Source organism: Calonectris borealis, chromosome 8 (assembly GCF_964195595.1).
Source record: "Calonectris borealis chromosome 8, bCalBor7.hap1.2, whole genome shotgun sequence".
NCBI classification, from domain to species: Eukaryota; Metazoa; Chordata; class Aves; order Procellariiformes; family Procellariidae; genus Calonectris; species Calonectris borealis.
Window position 1 is genome coordinate 21,261,642 of NC_134319.1, and position 26,274 is coordinate 21,287,915.

The 26,274-nt window shown below is 48.0% G+C and overlaps 1 long non-coding RNA gene across 1 annotated transcript in view; it reads right to left on the bottom strand.

The window, feature by feature from the left end:
- The window catches only part of LOC142084984 (uncharacterized), a 43,401-nt gene extending 20,400 nt beyond the window's left edge, over positions 1-23,001 (bottom strand). The window contains exons 1-2 of the long non-coding RNA XR_012674512.1: positions 22,887-23,001; positions 22,437-22,750 (exon numbers count right to left, since the gene is read on the bottom strand). This is a non-coding gene — a long non-coding RNA (uncharacterized LOC142084984). The remainder of the gene's footprint in view (positions 1-22,436; positions 22,751-22,886) is intronic.
- Positions 23,002-26,274: the final 3,273 nt, after the last annotated feature.

A 26,274-nucleotide genomic window follows, 5' to 3' on the forward strand; every position in this document is an offset into this window, starting at 1 on the left:
CCCCTGCACTCCGTGCCCGTGCTGATTGTGGCTTTGCTCCTCGCTTTCGCTGCAGAGACAGTGGCTGCAACACCCTCCTAGCGTGCTCTGCTGATCTTCAGTAAGGGGCTCTTCCCCCAGCTATCGCTTTTTGTCCCACAGCTATAAGCACAAGAGTGAGCCTGAAGGATGGCAAAGGGTTTTTCTGCTTGCATTGCACCTTTCTCCTCACTCTTTCCCATTGTCTGATGCTCCTGCTTCCCTCGCCCGCCCCACCGGTGTTACTCCCACCCGAGGGGCCCCCAGCGTCTTTGTTTCCTGGCTGCATCTCTTGGGAAGCATCATCGGGTCATGAACCGTTTCCTCCAAACACTGACTGCATCTGCTGCCTTAGCACAATGGTAGAGTTGCTTATACAGTCCCAACTTGCTGCAACGAAAAGCTGCACTCCTTCAATTTATGCGGTGAGTTTTTATTATTGCTTGAAATACAGTGGCACAGCTCTGCACCCGTAACGTCTTCACAGTCACTTAACAGCACAGCTACAGAGCATGATTCCAGTTGAGCTCAGCTGAACACAGAAGGTGACTTCTGTCACTGGAGCACTTTATCATCGGGGTAACGTGGGCTGGTAAGGCAGGCAGCATTTGACTAGCGAAGCTCTTTCTTTGACATCCTGGCGGGGGGGAGCATGGCTGCACATGAGTTAAACCCTTGTCAGCAAACAAAAATGTTTTGCTTTGCCAAAACATTGCAATGGTGATTTTGTTCCTGCTTTTTGAAGGAATGGGATTTAATCAACAGAACCATTCAGCTCCTCAGCCAGAAGAAAGCTGGTTAATGACAAAGACCACTGGCATTCACACAGTCCCACCAGCCTCCTTGAATGGATAATGCCTCTTTGGTTGACTTCTCCCAGGGAGGAACCAGTTTCTTGCTTAGCCCTTGGAAATGTTGGAAGGTGCAAGCACAGGCTAAAGGCAGCTCTTCTCTGCTTCACGAGGCTCAGCCCACTGGCCTCCCATTCCTGCGGTCACATCTGGCAGAGCTGCTATTCTGGAACATGCAAACCAGCCCCCAGATTCAGGCCCCCAGTCACAACAAGGACAGGGAGGGACTTTCTGCTGCAGTTTATCATCACTGGGGTCAGCCAGAGCCGCACACTGAGCGGACAGTCGGAGAGGCTGCTACAGGCACCGGCGGGACTCTGCATACTCAGAAATGGCACAGACTGCATGGCCAAAAGCAACCTTTGGCTCTTCGTAACACAGTGCAATATGTATATAGCTTTAGAAATATATATATATACAGACGGACATTTACATACATGCTCAGCTACACATCATACATATGTATGGGTGTATGTATACACAACGGTAGTCCTAAATTTTCAGTAAAGAAAGAATGCGTCGTGTGCGTCTGTGCAAAAAGATCACAACTCCTGCAGGTAGTTTATGAACTGAAATGGGAATTTTACAGCCCTCCAAATCCTTACTTTTGAATCTTTCAGTGGTTTATACAATTTGGGAAGAGCCTAATTTTGACTTATTGGTATCAGTGCAGTTACTGAGTGAGAAGGGCTAACTCCCACCATGGTTTCTCTAAACCTTCATATGAAGAAACAAAATGTGTTTTTAATAAAATAAAATGCCTTTAAAAAATACTTTATATGATTTGATTTATTTGTAGTTCTGCTTCTAAAGATTAAAAACATCTACTGTCTTCCCATGATCAATAATCGATTTTTTTAAGGGGCTGTTACTTTCATATAAACATATAAAAGCAATCCAAGCTACTAAAACCCTGTATACAGACACATCGTAAAAGCCAAACCACTTTATACCCAGCAGGCAAAAAAAGACACGGACAGGTCTGAGATGTTGCAGGCATAAGTATTTTGGACAGACTAAAAAACCTGTGGAAATTGGACACCATAATCAAGCCCCTTAGCAGATCAGTCAGTAAATCACAGCCTGAGCGACCCTGCAGTGGGTCCCAGTTCTGGAGTGGGAAGTCGGAAGGGTGTGAAAGGCAGCGTACCCGGTTTGCCCAGGGGCCGTTCGCCTGGCACTATAAACAGGTTGCAAAGTCGAGAATGGTTTCGTAGGTGCATCACAAGCATTCACATCTCCTGTTTGCGATGTGGTGTCTTCAGCTGACAGAAGAAAACGGAGGAGACACATTCCTCCTTCGTCCGCAGCCGGCTGGGCTTTGTTCCGCTCTGCTTCCGCCTCTTTCTGCCCAACTCCTTCATCCCTCATCCAAGCTCTCTAAGCTTCCTACTATTCCAGTCTTTAAATCAATTTGTGTTAAACTGTTACTGTTGTAGATGCTCTTTCTGTCTTCCTGCTGCTCAGTAGGAAGCAGACTTAGCGGTGCCACCCTAACTAACCAAGGTTTATTTAAGCACAGCTCAAACCCATTAGAAAGTAGTGGCTTGATCCCACAGAACGGTACTCAAGCCTACAACCCCCACCCCAGATTGATGACTGTGGTGTCTAACAAAGTGCTGCTGGCAGACCTACCAACACTGTCTCAGACGCATCTTTACGTATATTAGTTGCATTAAATTATTATTACTGCACCAAGCTGTCTTCTGGCCTCATTACATGTTAAAATTGCAGGAGCTGCTTGGGACTTAGCCCTGCACTCCTGACATTTGTGCAACTCTCGCTCATCCACACAGTGTCACCCCGAGTCAGCCACTGCAGTCAGGCTCACACAGCAGCTCATAAGCATAACTGTATTTTTAACATCCCAGAAACCGTTACTGCGTCATCTCCCTTTATGGCTTTCCCGGAATATTCTTTATATCCTGTGGTTTGTACAAAACACTGCGTCTAGGATGTTAACTCTCCCTGTGCAGACTCGATGGGTTATTCCTGGCCAAAGGAACACATGGCCTCCCTCTTAAACATAACATATTGATTTTAAAATTGCTTTGATGACTTGGAAAGCGATGCACAAATTGGGATCAGTGCATTTATCAGAGCTCTGCTCTTTGTGCGAGGGCAGCTGATGTTTCTGATTACCAGAGGACAGAGTACTGGTCTCTCCAAAATACAAGGTAAAGATTTACAGGAGACGTGCTCTTAAGTCTCGTCCAGCCCAGGTCCAGAATTCATTCTCAACAGGTTGGAAATGCTGAGTCAAACTCCTTCAAATCTCATCTTAAACCTAGCTTTTTACAAAGGCTTACTCTCATCGACAGGTCCGCTTTCACTGTCAGTAGTAGGGCAAAACTCCTCAGGTTGCTCTTACACAGGGACGCTATTAGTTTATTCCATATTGAAGTTCATTAAGCTTTGGCTTTTTATAAGGGAGCAGCAAGTAATTGCATGGGAACACGTGTTTTCATCGTCCCCATCTGTAACTGTCAGAAGGCGCAATGAGAGCAGAGATAGTCTATAAGCACCTTAAAAAAAAAAAAATGATCTTTGGGCTGTGGTAAGAGTGCATTGATTTGAGTCACCTGGTTATCTTTGTACGAAATCTTTGTATGAAAGCACTGAATGTGTATTTTATTTTAAACACTTGGCTCCTCTAAATCACAATAACTGATTTTTTTTCTTTTTCTTTTTGACAGTAACAAGACATATCAGATAGCTCTCCTTGTAGAAAAAAGAGGACCTACAGCCCAGTATGTGGCCAGATAGGACATTACTTCATCTTTTGTCACGGTTTTGTAAATGATAAACCTGCTGAGATTTAACCGGGAGCTGGTGCTTACTCATGTTCCTTGTAGACCTCGGGTCGGCTGAGCATGGATGAGCAGCCCAGAGCCCGTGACCAGCAGTGGGTCTCCAGGCCAACCCGCGGGGTGGCTGTCGGGCACCGCAGAGCTGTGCAAACCCTCGCGCTCCGGCCAAGGTAAAAGGGAGAACAGCTGTTGGAGACAGTGCTGGCAGGGCAGGGGGAGGTGAGCTTTGTTTCAAAAAACCCCCACAAACCTCCAAATCGCACTGAGCTCCTGCCTAAGGAGTACGCTGAAAGATTAAGACTGAGAATTAATTATTGAACTTACTCATGTTTATCCAATCTTCCCTTTTGTTTTCATTTTTCTACTCCTTTTTCCTCCCTCTTCCTTTTCGTTCCCTTGTTTCTCTTTGATTCTCTTTCTTCTCTGCTTTTTCCTATTTCTTCCCTTCCTCTGCTATTTCCAATCATTCCGTTCTGTGCTTTTCCTCTTCTACCTTTTCCCTTTGCTCAGATGCCCTGTCCCTCTCCTCTCAGGTGGGCACTGCTGTGATTTAGCGCTGATTCCTCACCTAGCCTAGGATAAGCAACAAAAAAAACCCAAACAAGTATTTTGTTTGAAAAATGTCACAGGTCCTTTAGGACCCTGATTCAATTCCTCCAAAAAAATCAATCAATCACAATTTTTAATATGCATCAGATCACAACTCAAAGGTACCACTCCTTGAGTACAATAATGAGTCAGCCAGTTCTAGAAGTTGTGGGATATGGGAAACTCATTTTGCCAGTTATTCGTGGACAATACTGCAAAATTAATCACAACCATTATTTAGTAAGCTCTATCACATGGACTTTGCCTTTATTCATCCCCTTCTCTTTACATACCTATTCAAACACTGAAAATAAAGACATCTATTTACTTAAGCGCATCTTTCTGAACATTTTTTAAATGCCGTAAACTCTCGATTTTCTGCCTTAAGTCACACCAATGACAAGGCAATAAGAGCTAACAGGAGCTCTCATAAAAACATTAGGTGTATTTTAACCATCCACGCTACTATCGCATTTTTAATACCAGGTAGTATTTTACACCTCAGATTTAATGCACACAGAATAGTTGCGAGTACAATGACGTTTGTATAACAACATTTAGAAGCATAAAATTACAAGTGTACCGACAGGTTTTTATGTGCTTCCTTACAGCACAGAAGCCGCTGCTCTTTGTCCCCCACATCCTTTGTGTCAGAAGCAGCACAATGCTAATAAATCTCAAATATATTTTGAGATTCATAGCAAGGGCTGCAACACCCAGGTGGAATTTATAAACGTGTTTTCTAATTGTTTCTGCGCCAGGCTAGAGCACAGAAGCACAAGGAAAGGTCTCTTTGCCCTGTTAGTGGGCATCAGAAATGGAAGTAGCTTCGTTCCTCTGCCTGGGACCTGATATCTGCAGTTCTGGCTGGACTTGAAGGGAACTAGGTTCCCCACTCTTGCCAGAGCGGGCCTGGGCAGCACCACGTGCCGCTCGCAGCCGCCGGAGATGGGGCAGCCCTGCAACGCCGCCTTCTAGCTCGCTCGGTGAGCCAAAGATCTTTCTAGGACACTTACTGTAAGTATTTATGAGTATTTATGTATGGTAGCAGCATGGCTTTAAAACCTGGCAGAGCCTAGACTTCACAGGACTCAAATCTGCGACACAATTAAGATTTGGGGTTAAATTTCTTTTTAGGCATTTACATAACCTCAGAAAGTGCTTTGCTCAGAGCTGTCAGCGAGAGAGGTTCCAGCATCATTACTAAAACATTAGGGAGTTTCACACCCAATGTACAGCAATCTGTTTGGATCTAAAAACTAGACCATGCTGTAGTAAACAGGTTTTTTCCTGATCTCATTTCATGTAGTTGGGCAGGAATGCTGAGGTGTTGGAGGTTTGAATCCTGCCTGAAAGCACAGTGCTGGGCAGGGAGGGTGCTGCAGGGGTTACACCAGGGGATCAGGACTCCTCGGCTCATCAGACCAATTCCCTCTACCTTTCTCCACCTACTTGGCAATCTGGTGTCCCCAAATTTTCACTGAGGGAGCAGGTTAACCCAGAGAAGGGACTGAACTGCAGGGATTTATTTCATGCAACAAACAGCTTTTGTTTTGTGAATATCAGCCTTAAATCATTGTATGGATATATCCTCTGGAAACAATACTCAGGTTTCCAGAGCTTTAGAGTAGCTATTTGGAAATCCATCAGTAGAAATGTTGAGAATTACTGGAAAGATAGGTCCTTAGTTGCAGTTTCTTTAACCGAGACCCTCTTTTATGATTTCCAGTGACTTCCCGCTCTCATATTCTAAAGGTAATATTAAATTTCTGGACAAAAATGCACTGAATTTTTAAATTATGAATATAAACATTTACCATTGAAAATAATTCACTGGCTTCCTCAGTTTCCTTCCATTAAAACCCTCTAACACCACACTGTGCTTTATGCATATGCAAGAGAAAATCCGAGGTCAAAAGCACAGGGGCCCTGCTGATGCTATTGAGCCGCATCCTTCCAGCGGGGCAGGGAGGAGCCGCGGTCCCCAGGGAGCTCTGCACAACCTCCCGGCAAGCCCAGCTGCTGCTGCTTCGCCTCGCCGACAGCATCCCTGCCCACCCAGGCAGGGCCCTGGCAGAAATCTCCCACCCCAGCAAGGAGCAGAGGGCTGGAGCCCTGGCCATCCCCAATCTGGGGGATTAGGTTGTAGCTGTTCATTGCAATAATCCACCGCTCTGACCACTGAAGCTCCCTCAGCTCCCAGATGTCCTGGCCCCAGGACAGCCCACCTGGCCCTGGGGTTATCATGAAAAAAAGCCACGTTGGCCCTTTGTGGACTCCTTCCATTCACCACATACACCTTGTGTTCAGCAGCTCCTCGTATCCAGTAGCATTCAGCAGCATACAAGGAGCTGTTGTCCTGCCAAGACCTCCTTCTTCCACGGGAGAGCCATTTTTCCCCCTTTTCCCTTCAGCTTATACAAATAAAAGGAAACAATGGAAAAGAAAGGGATTGCGAAGTTACAAATTGAACACCAGCAAATTTAGCTAGGAAAACATTCTCACCCAGTACCACTCAGACTTTTCCACTCTGTTGTACAGGTACTATGCCCGACCCTGTGGGGAGTTGATAATACCTTTCATACTGCCAGCTTAATTCAGCAGCTAACTCCATGCCATGCTGGACTACCGCAGTATGTGTGTACATGTGCACTCGCACACACGGGTACGCACACTTGCTGTGAAACAGAGCTGTTATTCTTAAAACAAACATGTTCAAATTGCATGATATTAATGGAGTGTCTTTTCGCTTGCAAAAAAGTCACATATTTTATATCCTTTATCGATCACGATGTCTAAATTTGGAGCACCCAGATAGCATACTCACTGATTTCTCAGTCAGCTCCTACATTTTCATTTTGACAGTATTTTTCAACCCTGACACTGAACAGATGAGCAAGTTATGGTCTGCCATGTTCAAAACGAGCAATTGCTCACGTGCCGCGCGCAGCAGAGCTGCCGCCCCTGCGGGGACAGCCCGCAGCCCTCGCGCAGGCTCCCACGGCAGGGAGTGGGATTGCGTGTCACTAACACCACCGCACCGGGCTGCTATGTAGGGACAGACTTTGCTGCATGGACAGCGTTTGGGTTTTTCATTGTAAAAGAAGAGGAGAAATGGCTTTATTACCGATCTTCCCAAAAGCTGTTCTTAATAATAATAGTAAGTCAAATAAATCAGCATATGATTTGGTTTTTATGTAAGGGTATGTTGAACTATCAAAAGATGTAAGTTCCAAGGAAAGCCAGGCGATCACTCTTCCCATATCTCAGGTTAGATAGGAGTATTCATATTCTAATGCTTGTACTACACGTGTGTACTTTGAAGTCCTTTTTGAAGCACTGGAATCCAGGCTCTAATCGGGCTGGCCCGACCCTCAGAGCTGTTACAGCCAACACTCATGTAACACCACAAACTTCAGGGGTTGCCCTGCATTTAGGCTGCTTTAAGAAACTTTGGTCCCCATTTTTCATGCTGTCCTGGCTTTCCCCCACTTGCAGCGTTAGCGCCAGGAGCAGACACAGAGCAGCGCAGGCTGTAGCACGCTCCTGTACGTGGTTACTTGAGCACAAAGCAAAGGTGCAAGAGCCAGGAGCAAGGACCTGCCCTGAAAGAGGCTGGTACTGAATTTGTCACCAGATGTACAAAGTTGAAGAAATTTTTCTTTTACCCTGCAGGAGCTCTGAATCAAAATATCTAGAAAAAGTGCAATTCAGTAAAAATTAGATCAGCTTTTTCATCATTATTTTCATCTCCTGAATCCTTGCAATAGCTTTAGTGGTTTGGAAAGAGCTTCACTGAGAGACAGAAGAGGTTTTGTCCTGGGGAGCGACCACCCAGTGCGGGAGACCCGTCCTGCCACCCCCGGGCAGTGGGTCCGTGCCACTCTGCGTCCCGGCTTCCCCTGCCTCTGCGTCCAGAGGACCCGCTGCAAAACGATTCACCAATTTACATGGGCATTGATGTCTGCCTGAGTCCAGACATCTAAGAAGCACCAGGAATAGCAAACATTGCCGTGTTTAAATTTGTTAACAAATAGAACAATGCATGGCAGCAATGTTCAAACTGAAGGGTAAAACTCCCAGTTGGAGCGACTGGTAGCATGGTGGCTCTGTGCACATCGCAGCCTCCACCATGCCGCTCTCTCTTCAGCCAAGTCCAGGATTTACATGCCCCCTCCCTGGAGTAGGACCCAGCGGAGAGGGGAGTCGGCAGCTGCCCGTGCCTCTCCTGCCGTGTGCTGCCTGCAGGGGCCAGCTCGGACCTGCCCGTGGCAGGAGGGATGCTGCAGCCTGGCCACCCTCTGCCACCAGGGCAAGCCACGGCTGCCCCTGCCTTCACCGACTGCATTACTTCCAGCGATTAAAGCACTGCTCTGTGGGCCTGGATTTTCATGTCAGAGTCTACGAGCTACAGAATAACCCTACAAACCAAATTATATGGCTGAAACCCTCTTTCCCCACCAAGAGAGAAACAGTTTTGACCCCTGCCTGTTCTCTAGCAGTGTTTCCCTACAGGTGAGTGACCCGCAGCGCTTCACCACAATTAATTGCGGCTGTTGGCTTTTGGTAGCAATTTGTTTTCAATTACCTCCTTCAGACAAATCTGAACGATTACCACCATTGTTTTTTCTGCCTCTTTCTGATGCCAAGTGCGTATCAAAGTGTTCACAGCGCATCAGCTGTTGACCCTGCAAAATTCCAAAGAAAGCATCAGTTGCCCTCGGAGAAGACTGGGGTAGCCCAAACCCTGGGTTGCTTTGCCTGGCACGGACCCACGGGCAGCAATGGGGATTCCTCCCCGATGAGGAGTGCAGGTCAGAGCACAGCAGGGCCGCCCTGCTGCCCACTCCGCTGAGTCCGGGGGAAGCTCACACCTACTAACAAATCACTCCTCGCCTGCCCGGGGCTGCAGTGCCGGCAGCAGAGCGGCAGCAGCTCCTGGCCCACCTGAGCCCCGCGAGATGCCGGCTGCTCCCAAAACAGAGGGTGCCTGCAGGGGCTCGGGGACATGCTGCCCTCCCTCCCCAGAGCCTCTCCTCCACTCTAAGGCTGACATGGAGCGGGGACCAGGCTTAAGCTGAACCTAACAGCAGCTCCTCCAGGGTAGAGAAATGAAGAAAGGAAGCTGCAACACACTGTGGATCCTAATTGCATTTGCTCTGCAGGCTCTGAAACGTCAGTCAAACAAATACGTCATCGCCTTTACTGCTCTGCAGTTGCCATTTACTATTTTACTGGGAAATTGTCCAGAAAAGGGATACTACCTAGAAGGGAGCGTTATGCCAGCACTGGAAACCAGTAATATTTCTGAACAACCCCATGGGCCCACTGTCTATTCCTACACTGCAGAAAGGCAAGAAGAGCCAGAGCGAGCCAATTTGCGTTTGTGGTAGCAATTGCAGCAGCAGTGGGCATGGAGGCAGCCCAGGACCCAGCGGGTGCATCTGAACTGGTGCACGCTCTGGAGCTGTGACAATTTACACCAGAGAAGATTATGATTCCGTGAGTGGAGAGGCAAAAAACCATCCTAAACTGAGCTCTTTTATGAGTCTGAGTTTCGTAACACAACTTCACCAGAGTTCATGAGGGCTGGGGTAAGCAATATGAAGGGGCAGAGCATGCCCACTCCCCAGCTCTATCAATCCACAGAGCCAGTAATTTCCAGGAGATGCAGATGCCACGGGGCAGACAGGGGTTTGCTCAAGTGGCAAAACCCCTTTCCCTGGGAACAGCCACACTAAATCATCTCTTTTCTCTGGCCATGCCTCTTGCCCTCCCAAGAGCTCACTTCCTGCTACAGGCAGCTCCTTAATACATAATTACCTCTCTGCTAGAGACTCAGAGTAAGTGTTTGAGTTATTTAATATGCAGAATCATTCTGAATCACCCCCTTTTATCACTACTTTATTTTTCCTCCCAGTCAAAAAAGCGTAACAAAGGGTGCACAGCCCATTTCTGCCTACTGTAATTCCCCTCCTGCTCCCCACAAGGAAATACAGATTTACCTGGACCACATCCCATTGACTGCTAAGCAAAGCCCAGTCTGTCTGTCCCTCCCTCTCTTCAGGTAGGAGAGCTAGTCCCAGAGGGCAGTTTCAGACCTACTTTTATAGATTCAGCCTCTGTGGGCAGGGGGAGCGGGGGCTGTGCCCAGCACAGGTGAGAAGGGAACCGTCCATTGCCGAAAGAGGCAGCTCCCACCCCTGGAAATCAGCTTAGCCTGGAAAACCTGTGCCCTTCACACCAGCACCTGGCTCTCTGTTTCCAGAAGGTCCAGCAGCCATTTTATTTCTGACATTTTTTGGGTTTGCACTAATAAGGCCACACAGTGGCGAGCTGGGGCTGGAGCCGGGGCCACCACCAGCGGTGCTGTGGCTGCTGCCTGGCCCAGGGCCGGGGCCACCACCAGCGGTGCTGTGGCTGCTGCCTGGCCCAGGGCCGGCTGCTCTGCCCAGGGCCAGAGCCTGAGCTGCTGCAGTCTGAGGGAGCTGCGTTCACCGCATCAGGGATTTATACCATGAGCATTTGGTCCCTACCTTATTCTTTGCATACTTTGTTGGCTCTAGGTGGAGTTCCTGCAGACATACAAGCTGGATGAATATTAATTCTTTTCATTTTAAACAAAACAAAGGCCATGTTTTATCGCCTCTTTCTCCCTCTCTCAGATGGGATTTTTTAAATTCACGTGGGTTCCATATTTTCATAAACCACGTTGGCTGGAGTAAGCTGTGTTTGAATCAACATTTAGGGAAGTGAAGATTTAATTTCATGGTGGAATTAAGCTTGACATTTGCTTTTTATTTACGCTACACCAAGGGTTAATAAGGTTACTATAACCTTAATCTTTGATAGCTCAACAATAGAATACTCCGGGATTGCTGCAAAAGCTGGATTTTAACTCTTTTAATCCCATTATTGTTGATAACCTTAGCAAGACTGTGCCCCACCGCAGAAGTGGAGCGGGGGAATCTCAGACTCTACAATTCTTTTCCATGGAGCAACACTCAGAGTTTGAGCAGAAGAGCCAGAGACAGTTGCTTGGTTGATGCCTGCAGTGAGGTTCACAGTTTGCAGTAGGGCTGCAACGCTGCTTTTAAACTCCTTGTCAGAGATCTTTGCCAAGAAAAACATAGGTCCAGTGGCATATGTTGGCAGAGCAATGCAAGGTTGCTCTAATTCCCTTACTTTGTTTTTCCCTCCTCCCATGCGACAACTACTCCAAGAATCAGACTGCCAGTCTGGCAAGTTGAGATCCAGAAACTTACTGCTAATTACCATGTTTACAATTCCCAACCTGTCTGTTGGTGCCAACAATCAAACTGCATCCTCTTGAGTGCACCAAAAGACACTTGCTGGCAGTAGCTTCCTAAGGTTCCAGGCTGGCTACATTAATTACTGTTAACTTAATTTTTGTGTATTGAGAAGCAGCTTTAATTAGCAATTCCATGGATTAAAATGATCCTCTTATGAGTTTCAAGGAATAGCAGCTTGACTTATAGACTGCTTACCAACCTATATGTCTTTTATTTGGAAACACAAGTGGTAGTAAATTTATATCTGGTCTGACAAATAAAATAGGCAGAGGTTTAATAAAAATCACACCAGGAAATGAAAGGTTATGCCTTCTCTTTGAAATAAAATAAGCAACTCTAAAAAGGCAGGTTGGATATTTTTTATCACTTCTCAGTAAACATTTGATTGGACAGAATAAACCACGTTCTCACGGTATATCACTGAATCAAAGTATTTAATGAATTAAAAAAAAAGGCATGTATTTTATGAACTCGGTGAAAGAGAGCCCAAACTCAAATAACTGCAGGGCAGAGCCTGAGCAGAGAGGATCCCATTTGTGCCCTTCAGGTCCTAGCCCGAGACTCCTGAAGGCCGTCTGTCTACTCAGGCAAAACCGACTCAATTGGGAGCCCCTTTCACAAAGGACATGCTTCAACCCCGCCGGAATCAGCAGAGCGTACTGTGCCTGAAGAGCGGCACATCTCAGCAGCCAGGCTGGGCTGGGAGGGCTTGGGGACCCGCGTGGGCGCCCAGGACCCAGCAGGCGCACAGGGCTGTGCGTTACACGGGAACGTGCTACCCGCCGAAGGCCTGTGTCCCTGGGGCCGTGCCTGCAGAGCCCACCCACCGCCCACGGCTACCCCCCCGCGACGAATCTTAGAAAATCTGAATTTTCCACAGCAATGGCATTCACAGTCTCCATGGTACCAGCCTTAAAAAGTTGGTCAAGACTTCACAAGAACTGCACTACACCGTCTCTCTGAGGTTGTTTTTTTCTGTTCTCCGGCTGGCGTGCAAGTAAAGGACAGAGAGCAGAGCCATCCTGAGCTCTGGCCCAGACATGGCTCGGCACTCGTGGGGCGGACGGGCTGCCGGCGGCAGCACAAGGCTGCCCTTGGTCAGTGCTGCCAGGCACGCCGGCAGAGCGCGGATGCCGGCACAGGCACTGCCTGCCAGACATCCCTGCCTGTGCGAGGCTGCAGTCGGTCTCCTCTTTTAGGTGCAATTTGGTTTGTCACTATTGTCTGAAAATTGACATTTTTAAGAGGAACCCTGAAGTCATGTAGAACAGGGCCATGCCTACATCTGCTTATGATAATGCTGGTCCTAGCTGGCTCCCAAAATTCAGCCTACTTTCAAATGTGTAAGGATAGATTTATGGCTCTGATTTTAGGCCCCTTTTTCTTAAAACTTGGTCTAACTGTGCAGTAAAGGGCCACAGTGAGGCTGTCTTTTCTGCCCTGTAGCAGATTCTGCACCATCTCACAGAGGCCCAAGACACCAGCTGATGCCCTTGTCCTCCTGGCAGTGTTTCTCAGGCTGCCAGCCACTGCCGGGCTCCCGCTCTTACACCACGGTCCTACTCTGTGGGCTTGCAGTGGGCTACTAAGGAAAAGATAACCCAGGGTAAAACTCAAGCATACGAAAATTAGTGTGGGATAGGGGAAATGGAGCCAAAGCAGGGAGTCAGCCAAAGAGACAGACACTAAAATCAACAGGCATTTTGACTTACAAGGGGAAGAAGGGAAACAAAATGAATCAGTGCTCCCGGAGGAAGCAGTCTGGATCTAGTTGGTCCTAAAGTAAGAGAGTGGAAACAAGCATTTAAGAGCAGTTCATTTATACAAGGCATAATGAATATGCTGAGCAAACTACCAAAGGAGGCAATAAATCTGCATCTGAGAGAATGGTCTAAAAGGAGTTAAATCGGCACTTTAGAGGAAAGAGATATTCAAGGCTGTAAAGGCAAGTGGCAGTATATGAGGATACGTGGACGCAGCTCACATGGCCCACACTATTGATGTGTTTTCCCTCCCCAACCCAGCCTGCTCAGCTTGATTACTTATATTTTGTATAACTTACATAGTCTAAAGAGAGTCGGCCAATTTCCACTCAATTTATAATTTAGCAAGCAGAGGTGCTTGATTCTTCTAATTTACATAAAACATACATAAAACTGAAAACAAAATAGCTTTAGAGCATATGGGCAAAGTACACAAGAGCCGCAGAGGAAAGGAGGAGTAGAAAAGGACATGGAGCAAAAGCACTGTCTGGATTGTGCTTTGCTAAGGGCTTTTGAGTGCCTTATTTATGCTGAGCATCTCATAGAGAAGCAAGTTTTCATTGTCACGGGCATGTGTCGGCGCTGCACCTCAGCCTCGTCACTGGACTATCAGCCACACAGACCTACCTAACCAACATCGTAATGCTGGATGGGGCTTTTTTACTTCATCTTTTTTTTCTAGGCAAAGAAGAAATATTGTTGAAAGCCTTCTGCAATGGCATGGCAAGAAGGCGTTAGTGTGGATCAAGCTAGTACTGCCTTCCTCCCATTCCCTCTTGGAATCTCCTTTTCTCATGAAGAAAGGCAGGGAGCTCCCACCCCGCGGGTAAGCCCAGGTCAGCGTGCCGCTTCCGGGGGAGCAGCAATGGGGCTGCGCTCTTGTCCCCCTGCTCTTGCAACCATTTCTCCTGCATTCCTCCTCCGTGACTGCCGGGTCCTGGCAGAGCCATCGAAGGCATTCTCTGAGAGGAGACGGCACCTGCCAAGTGCTGAAGCTGATATTCCTCGGCGTGGTAGGCTCCAAATCGTGCCTCTCTTCCCCGTTTGCCTGAGGAGTCATCCCGGGTACTAACAATAGACTCCATGGAGGCTGGTGGAGCTCAGGCTGCCTCACCAACTTCTGTCTGAATTCAGTCATTTCCAGTGAGCAATCTATAAATAGGTGCTGCCTCATTATTGATGTATATTGTGAAAAGGGTTTAGCCAGGGATGAAGCTGGCCTGCTTTCCTTTTATGGATGAAAAGCGGGATCCCAGAGCCTTTATGTGAGATCTCTGCACATGTCAATCAAACCACACCAGGATGAAGATTTTGTGCTCTTAGGTCCTTGTTAAATGGCAGCCACATGGCCAAGGGCAACGTCCATGGGAAGGAAATGCAGCTCTGCATGTGTGTGCATGTGTGTATAGGCACATTTACACACACGCACACCAAAACCAAATGAAAACAGAATACTAATGGTCTCAGCCTAATTTTTCTATTCCTTTTCAAATCGCAAGACCAGGCTGTAGTCTGGGCTACTCTGACAAAAATCTCATTTGACATTATTATAAACCACTGATTTACACTAATGGAAGAGTTAGCCTCTGATGTAAAAAGCAAACCTCAGCGGCTGGCCCAAGGCCCAAGACTCTCAGCCCTTCAGTCCGGGTGCTCTAGCGCATTGATACTTGCCAGCTAAATTTGATCATGAACTCTAGCAAAGGCAAGCTATCGATATTTCAGAAAGCCATTCCTCACACTTCTGAGCAGCAAACAGCCCATCACTAAGAAGGCCAAACCCTTGTCAGCGTGAGCTGACTTCTATGAAATGAAATACTGACCTTACTGCTAGCTCCAGAGTTAATCTCAGAAGAGAGATTTTATTAGAGAAAGCAGAGCTATTATTCTGAGCCTCTCTATGGGGCACATATTTAAGTTTTGCATCCAAGAAGTACGAAATACTTTAAATAGAGTGGCATTTGGTAAAAATTAAAACATAAAAACTCCAGCTAAGTATTTGGGAGGGGGTATGTATTTATTTGGTTTGCTTTCCTTGGATTTCACATCACATCCATTCAGCCTCCTTTCCCTTGTTGGAGTTTTTCTCCCTCTGTACCAGGGAGGCTGGAGCAGAGCAAGCAGCACTGACTCGCTGCAGCTCCAGGAAATGAAAATTAAACATGTCTATTTTCATCTCTAACCAAGGGTCTGGACTGGTCCTGCATTCTTCGCTGGTAAGAATTTACATACACAGAAATGATGAGCACCTAAACAAGGAGAGCAAAAGGGAGTGGTCTTCTTTCTTGCTTCCTAGAACAGGGCTTGCAGATCCTGTTTTCACCAAGGGGCTCTCTGAGTGGCTGAAGGCAAATGGGCTTATGTCATCACATGTACCACAGCCACATGATGTCATAACACAACAAAGGACAATACGACACGCGCAGTCAGAAAGAAAAGGATTGTACTGAAACCTTGAACGTAATTATGTTATTGTCCTCTGCATAACTCAGACCCCTGGCAAACACAAAGGGAAAAAGGTCTCTTTCTTAAAAATGGAAAAATCACCACCTCTTAAACTGAGGTCTGAGAAAGTTTCCACTGCTCTTCTCTATAGCTCAAGACATTCAGAAAAAAAATCAGGAAATTAAACGATCCCGACATTTCTAAAACAAAACATGTTGAGAAAGAAAAACCCTTCTGTCTCTCAAACCTTTTGCATGTATCATAAACAAGAAGGGGGACAGCCAGGCAGTGGAGGAAAGTAGGGGAACAAGAAACGATTTTTCCCTACAGTGGTCCTTTTTAACAACCAGAGCATCAAGACTGTAATAACTGTTGCTCCAGTAAAACAGCAGACATTGAACTGTATAATTTTGGATTTCAGAAGAATATTTTTGTCAATTTGATGAAGAGGTAATACTGCTCTACATCTTCTTGCAGTAACCAGCTAAGTTATCTCCTGAAGAATGATTGTTAAAGAATAAGTTTCCAGATAATGTGAAGCATTAATGCATCAAGCCTCTCTGCTCTTATTATTTCCCACCTAACTTAAAAAAAAAAAGGTCCTTTATAATGCAGTAATTACAGTGATGCCTTTTTATTTGAATTTTCTATCAACTTCTTGTTAGGAAAATGTGAATACTTGCAAAGCTATTACTATAGATAATCTAAAAAAAGTCATATTAAATCTACATTATCTATGTTAATGCCTCTGTAAGATGCAGTGAGATGGTTCTTTTTTTGGTAACAGGCTGCACAATCAAATGCTGTACAGTTCTGGTTCAGAATGTCCCTCTTTCTCCAATTAGAGAAGACCAATCCCATGGTGTTCACTGTGTCATTGACTTTCAGCGATTTAAAAGATAGGCTTGACCTGTGAACATTAATAAACTTTGTGATATTGCCCTGACTTAGTAAGAGAACTGCTAACATCCCAAACAAGATTATGAATCAGCAATTCTTAATATTAAAGAAAAGTCAGCTATATTTTTCCAACATTTCATGCCTGATGTAATAATGTGAAAGGGGCGTACATTACATACAACTCAGATGGACGGATACAGAACAATACTGTGGTGACAATTGACCTTGAAACAGACAAAAGATTAAGTTTGACTTAATCTGAAATACTCTGAGAGTAGCTTGGAAAGTTTAAGTAGCCTCTTATGGGCCTACCTCTTTCTATCTGGTGGTATAAAGTATTGGGGAATCACCAGAGCCATTTCAGCTCCATGAAGGTGTGTCACAGAAGTCAGAGGCAAGAAGGCCTCCCCAGGTGGCTCTCCAGCCCTCGTAGGGTGATTGCTGCCTGCGGTGTCTTGGCCAAGCTGATTTTATATCTCCCAGGGAAGGGCTTTCCTGCCTGGAGATTGCTCCGTTACTTTATATCATCCCCGCTGGCTAGAGAGGTATTGGGTTCACTGAAAGGGAACGTTTCTTCATAGCCACGCTGCATTGTCTCCCTACATAGCTCCTAGGTCTATTTGCACTCACCAGGCTACATCACTTTCCTGCAGACAGGAGAAATTCTGTCCCCACTGAAATCAGTGGAAAATTCCCACTGGTTTCTGTAGGAGAACGATTTCAAAAGCAGGATACTCATTTCCTTTATCTGTATGGGCATTATTATGTAATTTTGGCTAGGTATGTATATTCTTTTTTTTTTTTCATATATAAAAACTCCCTTCAGCTATATATTCAGGGCTCTTACTTTTCCCATCTATCAACCCCTCTAGTTTCTGGAACATTTCACCTAATTTTCTGTTGGCTGCTTTTAACTAGAAAGCAAACTACCAAATGTGTGTGATGTTCCAGCCCTGGTTTCCACTTCTGGCGCACTCTCCCAGAGCCACACTCCGATACCTCCTCGCCTGCCGTCCCTGGCGCCTCTCCTCTTGTCTGCCCTCTGGCTCTGCAAAGCCGTGGCACATCTACCCTCTACCATCACTTCCAGGCCTCTTCTCTTTACCTTTCTGAGGATCCTCTCTGTCCTTTGATGTCAGACTCTTTGCATCATCTCTATGAACGCTGGCTTGGGTTTTCCCTTTTAGACTTCTTATTTTTGGCCTGTCATTTAAATTTCTTTTGAGTCATTGTTATTATCAAGCCAACATTTATAAATAGCTCCATGCATTGCAGGTATGTGATAATCAAGTCCTTTTATTTTTGAGCAATTTGATTACTAAATGATAGCAATAAAAAGCATGCAAACATCATGGGCGTTAGCTGAGGCAGATGCTGAATCTGGTAAAAATTTATGGTTATTAATACCTTTACAACACTAAATGGTGAGGTGTCATAACAACTAAGGGTAATACCCTGGAGGGGTGCTTTTCAAAAAAATAGTAATCTTTTAAAAGGAAGAGAAGAAAAAGCCTTTTGTGTATGTAAAGACACTATTTATTAAAAAAAAAAAGCATAAAAATCCAGTTGTATAGATTACTTCTAGTGTGATGTAAAAACCCAGAGAAAAAGGCTATAGTTAGCTTATTCTGACAGCTGCAAAGTATGTCTATAGTGTGTGGACGTATAGGTATTATTGTTTTCAGTTGCCATCAGAAAACCCTATGAACGCTAGAAGCCACCTAAACTGACACGAAAGGCAATAACCTGTTATGGGAAGAAATCTTACACTCCCCTCAAAATCAGGTGTAGTCTTAAAAGTGGAAAGCAAGCAGAACTGATCCCAAGGAAAGGCATCTGCATAACTGTACATATCTACATGCAACGGTGTGTGCATTTATTTTAGGCAAATACACAGGCAGCAAGAAGAATCACAACACCGGTCACAAATACACACTGCAATGGCACGGCCCCTGCTGAGGTGAGTGGGAGCTGTGCCTCTGTCAGGTCCGGGAGAGTGGGGCTTTTCATGTTATGCTGTAGCCTCCCGTCAGAGAGATGTGTGTATATATATGTGTGTGTGGATATATATATATTCTCCTTCCATTCAGAGATATCTATAGATATAAGGGCTGTAGGCTTAAATATTTGTGGAAAGAGCACCTGAAATCAAATGGCAGTCCTCATCACTTAATTTAGGGTATTGCTAAGCAGAGCGATCCTTCCTGTTATAGGCAGACCCAGGAAGGGCTGTTCCCCTGCCTGCCCAGGGCAATAGGGACAAAAGCTACTCTTCCTTCTCCCATTCCCGCCACGGGGCACGACGTGCCCATGGTGCTCGGGGGCACAGCCCTTTCGGCAGTCCCCTGCTCTGGGAAGGCCCGAGCAGTCGCCGTCTCCCCAGCGCGGAGCAGGGTGGGGAGCAGCCAGCATCACGGGTGGCTGCGCGGGGGGGCCCTGCAGCACCCTGCTCTGCACCAGGGCGCCTGCCACCCCAGTGTCCACTCCTCCATCAATCGACTACGCTGCTACGGTGGCCCTGGCGCGACAAAGACTTACCTATGGGAGCAGCCTTCGAGGCTACTCCAGCGGATAAGATTACCCAGAGATATAAATCTTCATAGGATTATGGCCTTTAAAAAAAGGCTAAGTTCAAGTAATTATTTTTGGGCTAATTCTTTATTTAATTTTCTACCAGGATGCAGATTACAAAAACAATTTTAGAACAGAAATTTAGTATTCTAAATTAATGAAATATGCACTTGCCAAAATAGCTGTTAACACACGGTTGGTGCTGCCACAAACCTCATTCTAAAATGTTGTCTTAGAAAATACTCATACTGGTACAATCAAAAACCTCTATTTATAAAGCAATTTCTTATGATGTTGCACTATAGCTTTTGGTATAATTTTTGCTGTTAATAAAATATCATTAGACTATTAGAGGCAGGGGTTTTTTTGGACTCATTTTTTAGCACGCAGATTCACAATTTCTAAAGCAAAAAAATAGGAAGTGTAGTGTTGTAAAAATCCCTTTCACTAGGGGTCTAATCTTTCCCGCAGTGAAATCAATTGGGGCTTTGCTATTGCATTGAATGGTAGGATTTGGCCCAAAATATTTTGAATTTAACATGAGCAACCTTGCTCCCCTGAGCAGTCCCGTGGAAGCTACGTGCATTCCCGGGATCAAGCCCGCAGTATAAATAGTCTCTTCTTAGAGATCTGTCGTTCAGAAACGACTGCTTCTGTCCTTCAATATACATATGTGACAGACCCCAGGAACTGCTAATGAACAGGGAGAGCCACTCTGAGATCGCGCTCTTGGGAAACATCATTCTAAGAGCCCTTATGCTATTGAGCCTTTACACAATATTTCATAATTATTTTGGTGAGCATATCCAGTATTTCTCTGATCGAACCTTACAGTTTCACTCTTTTAACCCACATATCATAGCAATTCCCAAAAGATTTTAGAGAAAAGAAATCTACAATCATCAAAATGTTAATTTTGACAATGACAAAGAGTACATGCATTAAAAATGCATCAGCCCTGTCATTAAGGCATTATTCAGCAAAACCAGCTCATCATGCTAAACAGAAAGCAACTAGAAGAAACCAGGTACAAAGAAACATTTTGCTAAGCTTGTATTTATGGGTACCAGTCCAATTCATACTGCAGAAGATATTCAACCAAGCAAAGAGCAAACAAAACCACATCCTTTATGTGATGAAATGGGAACTCCTGATAATACTCTAAGTCATGACTCAAGGGAAAATGTCAACTAGAAGCTCAGATCAGAGGAAGGTTTGTAATACAAACCTGGATGTTTAAAATAGTGTTTCCATCGCTGTTCCTGCAGCACTTGTGAATGTGGCTGTGTTACAGTGCTGAACTGACTATGATTTAGCAGCTGATCGTGTCTTTTTAAAGCATAATTTAACATTATTTCTGAGGCTGTTGAACATACTAAACTACAAGAAAAAAATCTGCTTTCAAGTGGTATTAGAGAAACAGGAGGATCAGAGTGCTAGCATCAAAGATGTGTCTAAAGAATAACAGATCCACACGTCTGTGTAACAACGAGCGCTCCACTCGCTACCGAAGGCAACAGGGTAAGATTCCTTTGGCAGTTGTTGGAAATAATTAAGCAGAACATAGATGGCCTTTCAATCGCTAAGCAAGAGACAGAAAGACATCCTCCATCATCCCGCCTCGCACTCACAACCCACGTCTGGCTCGTCCATGTTAAATATCGTTCTTAGCCTCATCATAGCTGAGCTTGGGGAAGGATCCATTCAAAAAGGCGATCTCGTCACAGTACTCTCCGTCTTGCTTTAAAATGGCTTCTGATCTAATTCACTTAAGGCTGAAATCTGGTCTCACAATTGCGACTACGTGGCAACAAGACCTGGGATCACCTGGGTGTGTGGAGAGGTCTCGAATGGGGAAACATAGGGATGATCACACCCCGCTCCCCGTCTCTGCCAATCTTGAGGGCAGAGGAGCAGGGGAAAAAAGACTGGAAGTATGAATGCTATGCTGGATTATCCTAAGCACAGCATCTGAAAGGTTGACCAGGCTTATAACCAAAGCCCATGCCCTACTGCTGAGCTTGGGGAGGGGGACAGATGCACCTCTTCTTCTGTGTTAAAGAGATGGAGCATGGCTTGGCCAGTAATGGGAATCAACACTCCCTTGGTTGTGTCTCCCACCTGCCTGGCTGCAAGTAGCATTTGAGGATAATCCTGAGCTCTTTGGGGCAGCAAAGAAACCACCGCCTGAGCTCCAGGGGCGGAAACAACCCCTCGGCCCTGGCCCTGAACATGTATCGCAACCTGGGGCCTCAGAGGCTAACAAGCTCTGCATTCAGCTGGGTGCTTCCCGACCTGCTGAGCTGGGAGCTGGTGCGAAGGTGGGTTCTTCATCCTGCCCTCACCAGCTTAATACTGAGGGGTGAGAATAAGGGGGCAGGGGGGGCATCACCCCCTCGAAGCAATCAGCCACAACCTGCTCCCCCTTAGCGGCCCCGCCGGGTGGCCGGACCCCTCGGCAGCCCGGGAACAGGGGCTTCCCCGCGAGTAGGGGGCTGCCACGGCCGTGCGGGGTGCCCCTGGCCTCGCTAGCACGGGTGCTCGGCACCTCCCCGCCTGCGGGCTACCCCCCCAGCCCCGCACGACCCGCCTGCTGTGGGCGCGGGGGCCGCGACGGTGGAGGCGGTGGCATGCCAGGCTCCGCCGGCGGGTGCGGGGGTAGCCGTGGCCGCCCCGGCCCTGCGGGCAACCCGCGTCCCGGGGGTGGGGACCCCCCGGCAGGCGGGGCGGGCCGCCCCGGTCCTCCCATCCCCGCCCCGCGATCCCCGCCGGAGAGGGGCAAGGGGCTGCGGGCGCCGGGCGCGGCGCGGGCCGGGGGCTGCCGGCCGTGTGCCGGGGCACCGGGGCTTCCCGGACGGGACCAGCGCCTTCCCCCCGGCCGCGGCGCAGCCTGCCGAGCGCTGCCCGCGGAGGCGCACCCCGCAGCGGCCCCGGCTCCCCCGGTCAGCCCCTGCCCGCAGCCCCCGGCGAGCCGGGGCCGCCCGCGGCGTGCTCCTGCGAGGCTTGGCAAGCCTTTCCCGCCCCCCCCCCCAGCCCTGTGCTTGCTCCCACGCACACACACGCGCACGCGGGCACCCCCTCCGCAGGGGACAGGGCGTCCGAGCTCCCCCCGCCCCGGCAGAGACACAGACAGAGTGCAACATTGCAAAGCGTAGGAAAAGATGGAAAAGGTGCTACCTTGGCAACTAGAGGAGGTTAGGAGCCAGCTGGTGGGCTGGGGGCGGTCGCGCTGCCTGCCTGCCTGCCCGCCGCCGGTACTCTCCTCGACTACGCGTATTCTTAAGCAATAACAACGTAATCCGTATTATCCACCCAAGAATACCCGTCACCGAAGAGAGTCAGAAAGCTGCTGCTGTTGCTGCTGCTGGTGGTGGACGTGCTGCACCGGGACAATAAATCCATAACTATAATTCCCCTCTAGAAGAAGGAGAATCCACAAGGGTTGCCGAGTGATCTTGTCCCATATCCAATGGACGCTGAACCTTCCCATCCTGCGGAAGCAAACGAGAGGAGCAGGCGTTTAACACACACGCGTACAGTCCCTCTGCTCTCCTGCTGCCTTACTGGAGCGGGGAGGGTCTTGCAGGCGAGGTGAAAGGAAATAAATCAAAGTAAGGTTGAGTTTACCTGGTGATTGCCTGGTTTCTTCCTCTGTGCTTCTCTGGCATCCTATTCCCTAGCTGTATGCTCCATCAATTCTCTCTGGGAGCTTGCAAGAGATGTCACACGCAGCAACAGATTCCTGTAAAAGAGATGCACGGTTAAGCACACAAATATTACAAATCTGTTTGCATAGGTGGGTTTGGGAGAGCTCCGATAAAGCAGCAACCACGCCTGAGAGACTTTTCATCTGGGCTTTGGAAATGCATTTTACAAGTCCTGACTCACACTGACTCGCTGTGCTACCAAGAGGAGGAAGGGCGGAAAGGAAAGCGATGAAGAGAAAGAAAATCAAAGAAAGAAATAGCAAAGGCTCCGAGCTCAGCAGAGGCACTCCTCTGCCAGGCCTCCGTAGCGCCATAAAAATCTAAGGCGAAAAAGGCTTCAAAGTACAAATTCAGCGCACTTCGCTCCCCGCGTGTGCCCGAACGGCAGAGCCCAGCGGCTGCCAGGCGCCGAGCCGGGCAGGCGGCTCCGCGGCGGCGGGCGGGGGCAGCGGCAGCACCTCCGCACCGACACCTGCCGCCTCCCTGCAAGTGCTTGCAAGAGGCGAACCGGGGGAAAAAAAATAATAATAAAAGAAGTTATTTCCAAATGGCGCCCGCGGCTCTGCCTGTCACCCGGAGCCGTTCCCTTATCAGCAGCGCTCGTACTTGGGGGAGGCGGGAGGGGGAAGCTTTGTCTGATGATCTGCCGCGGTGATAATAAACGTTTATTGTTCGCCAACTAAATAGAAAGGATCTCTGCAACGTCATGGCACAGCACACTTCGCCTGGCGATTAGGAACTTCTCCGGGTTATTTCACCCCGGCTTCTGATGCTAAGGACAGCTTCTGTGGAGTGACGGGGAGGAGGGAATGAAACTAGCGATGCACCGTCAAAACCCGCACATAGCAGGGGTACTCCGCACTTCTTCAGCCATGAGTAATTATGCAGCACGCACAGCTCTCACTATCCGCCGCACTCCGTAACTGACCAGCTTGTTGATTAGATTCCAATTGAAATTAATACAAGATGCTTGCTTTTTCTACAGATTCCTTCCTTAACATGAGCCCTTGCCTTCCTTGACATATTACCACTATGCTTCCTACGAAAACATACGAGAAGACAGCATTTGTTTTGTAACACAGACTCTTGTCTGAATTTGAAAGAAAAGAGAAAAACAAAGAGAGAAAGAAAAAAAATACTTTGATAGCCACATTACCTTAAATTAACAACAACAACAAAAAAAGAATTCCAACTCACTGTCCTCTATTTTAATCTCATTTTAGGTGTAATTTCCTATATTCCTCTAACACAGCAAGCTTTCAAGTTGCATTTTAAATGGCAGATAGAAAGTAAATAACAAACACTGTAATTTTTCCCCGCTGTGAAATTGAAGGCTGTAACCCCATTAGCTGGCGTTGGAACTCAAATAACTGATGCAGTGGGTTTCCTTCAACTTGAACAAAAGCCGTTTGAAAAAGTAAAATGCACCGAGTCGTGGCGAAAACACTCTACAGTGATACACCTAGACCGACATTCTCCGAAATTTGGAGGCGCTCCACAAATGCATCAAGAATTAGGCAGAAATCCAAACTTTGGGGCGGTTTTTTTTAAAAAAAATATTAAAGAATGCAATTCTCGGCGAAAAGAAGACCCGCGCGGTGCCTGCCGTATTCTTGCTATGTCCATCTGACACTGCCCTTCCCCTCCCTGAAGAGCATCCCCCCACTCCCCCGCCAACACAGCGCCTTCTGAAACTTCCCCTGCCCAGCCCCGCCGCCGTGGCCGCCCCGCACCAGCCCGGCCCGGCCGGACCCGCCGCCCCACCGCCCGCTGGGCCCTTCAGCACCCGCGGCGCCGGACAGCGCCCAGCGCCGCCCGCCGCCGCGCCGCTCCCCGCGGCCGCCCGCTCCCCCGCGCCTCCTCCCGCCGGCGGGTCCCTGCCCTCCCCGCGCCCCTGCCCGCCCGCCACCGGCGCGCCCGGGCGCACACGCACCCCCGGCACGCCGAGCACCAGGGAGCGAGACCCCCGGCGCGCTGCCCGCCTCGCACCTTCGCCGCCGCATGCAGGAGGTGCCCGTGGCGGCGCGCCTCGGCGTTAAATACCTTTGTTCACCGGCCCCGGAAAGCCATGTTTATCGGCGCTGCCGCCCCGCTCCCCCGCCGAAAGAGCCCGGGTGCCGGAGCCCCAGCCCGGCGGGGCCGGGGAAGGGCCCCGGGGGGCGCCTCCACCGCCTCTGCGGTGCCCGGGGGGGGGGGGGGGGGAAGACAGAAGGGAGGGGAACGGATGGAGGGAATTAAACAATTAAGCTATCAGGAGCGGAGCTCTGAGCAGAGCTCGGGTTTGCCACGAAAAGCAAATTTCAGAGGGGGGAATATCGATCCCATCCGTCAATAGAGAGGCGCGATGTCTTTCCGTGCGAGAAATTGTTCTGAATTAGGGGGCTCTCCGGTGAAAGGAGGAGGGGGCGCGGGGGGGGGGGGGGGGGGGGGAGAAGGAAAGGGAAAGGAAAGGAAAGACAGGAGGAAGGAAGAAAATATTCATTCCCGCTCAAAGACAGCCTCTTTTTAAAATCACTGGGAGCTCGCTCCTTTCGCCACCTACCCGAGTAACCACCAAAAATCCACCTCTATTGAAGCGCTTACCCTTTAAATCCAGGTTTCGAGCAGAACTCCAACTGTGTATAAAACCAGGGAGTCATCTGATGTGTGATGGGGATGGCTCTGGGCAGCAGAAAGCAGCTTTCTCTCCTGGTGCCGGATTACCATGTTAACAAACCCCGGGAAGGGACCCCGGCGCCTCTGGCTGGCCATGTCTCGTTGCTTTCACACATCGGCGGCTGCTCTTGCTTCCCATGTCCCCGGCGATCGCCTCTCAGATGAATGTGGGCTTCCAGAAAAGGAGTCGGGGGGGAGAGGAGGAAAAAAAAATCGCCTAATGCAATCAAATCGATCTGATCTACACCATCTGTCGCCTGCCACTACACACAAGCGTTAAAATAGGAAAACGGGAGACACTGACAGCTCAGGAAGGTTGTTCTGCAGAGTTCATTTTTAGCAGAGCATAATTGGGTATGGACAGCATACAGTTACCAAAGCTGCTGTTAACCATCCAGTAGAGGATCCCAAACATGCTAATGGTGGATTAATTGAGGAAGATCTGACGTGCAAGCTTCATAGTCTCTTATTCATGACTTCCCAACGGGAAAGGACCAATGCCGTGTGGGACTATGGTAACACGGAGTCAAAGAGCTGCTAAGAAAATGGCTCTGTGTTCATAGCACCTCTCTCTGATAACAAACATATGTCGACCAGAACCGTTTAGCAGGATGGGGGAAATGAAATTTTCTTAGCCGAGGTTAGCAATTCCC